The sequence below is a fragment of the Lactuca saligna genome, chromosome 2 (assembly GCF_052625555.1).
Source record: "Lactuca saligna cultivar CGN05327 chromosome 2, ASM5262555v1, whole genome shotgun sequence".
NCBI classification, from domain to species: domain Eukaryota; kingdom Viridiplantae; phylum Streptophyta; class Magnoliopsida; order Asterales; family Asteraceae; genus Lactuca; species Lactuca saligna.
Genome location: NC_136418.1, coordinates 100807776 through 100809580, shown reverse-complemented (window position 1 = coordinate 100809580; position 1805 = coordinate 100807776).

The following is a 1805-nucleotide window of genomic DNA, read 5'->3' as shown; positions in this document are numbered from 1 at the left end:
AATGAACATGGTCCTGATTTTATGACTGAAGGAGAACCTGTTGAGTTTCGCTAGACTCAACAAGTGGAGCCGGGGTCTTATGTGGGTTTAGTGAGGCAGGGACTCGACGAGTTGGTAGGCCAACTCGGCGAGTCAGGTCAACTGAATGTTGACTTTGACTGGACTTGGGCCGACCCTGTTTAGGATTGTATGCAATGTGTGTTGACTTGAAGGTTGTCGTATAGGGATCGAGGAGTTGTAGGGAGTCGACTTGTGCGCCGAGGATAGTTCAGACACTGCACGACATTGAGGTGAGTTACCTTCCAGTAGGGGTCGGTCTAAGGCCACAATGCCGACCCACCAAAAAGAGGTATTTATAAGATAATGGTCTTTATGATAATTATCTTTGTCTGGTTATGTGATTTATCTGGATTATATGTTATGTGTTTAGTAGGGATTAGTTTTCCCTAACAGTGGTCCGTAGGACCCAAGGGTAGGTCAGTACCCGGATATGCCTGACTGTATGCTTATATCTGTTGAATGCATGTTAGTAGTAGGGGTGAAATAGTCCCTAATTACCGGTTGAAAGTTACCGATGTTGATTATCGGTTGAAAGATACCGATGAGGTTACCCGTTGAAAGATACCGATGAATGTTACCGGTTGAAAGATATCGATGATATTGTATGGTATGTGGTATGATGGGGGAAATCACTAATCTTTGTGCTTACAGTTTTGGTTTTGGTTTCAGGTACCTCTTCGTCGAAGGGGAAAGAGCTGGCGGCGTAGCAGCGCATCACACACACTCACATGATCCACAAGAAGTTTTGGGACTGTACTCTGATTTTCAATAATTATGATGTTATGGTTTCAAATACAACATTATGATTTTGTATTGGATGTTTTATTAACAATGTTTTGGTAAACGTTTGTTAAATACGTTAAACAAAAAATGAAAATTTTGGCCTTGAAAATTGGGTTGTTACACAAGTATTGGACCGCTTCAAAGCTTTTCATGAAATGGTGGAAAGACAAATGGGAAAGCAACTAAAATGTCTTAGGTCAGATAATGCAGGCGAGTACTATTCTCGTGAGTTTTCTACATATTGCGCGAAATAGGGTATCAGATATGAAAAGACTATCCCGTGAACTCGACAACTCAATGGTGTAGCAGAACAGATGAATCAAAACATTGTTGAAAAAGTTTGGTGCATACTCATCATGGCTAAACATTTAAAGCCATTTTGGTGTGAAGCTGTATTGATAACTTACTATCTAATGAATAGGTCACCTTTTGTTCCATTGAATTTTTAAGTTCCTAAGAAGATATAGACGGGTAAAGATACTTCATATTCTCACTTGAGAGTATTTGGGTGCACGGTATTTTCATGTGTATCAAGTGAATTGCGAAAAAAGTTGGACCTCATATCCACTCCATGCATCTTTATTGAATATGGAGATGAAGAGTTCGGATACATGCTACGGGACCCAGAACTGAAGAAGGTTATTCGAAGTAGAGATGTAGTTTTTTATGAGAACCAGTATTATGATTTCAAGGCACCGGTTAGCGAGTGACAAAGCTCCAAAATTTCACATATAATATCAAGAAGGTGTTGAGCAGGGGGAGCTTCTACCCCATGATACTTCAGATCCATTTCCAGAAGTTGCAAATGAAAGAACTCATGTTCGGTGATCCGAACAAGTTCGTGCTCCATCAAAACGATATCCGATTTCTAACTACATCCTTTTTACCAGGGAAAGGGATCCAAAGAACTTTTAAGAGGTTCAATCTCATATTAGCAAAGAAAATTAGGTGAAGACCATAGA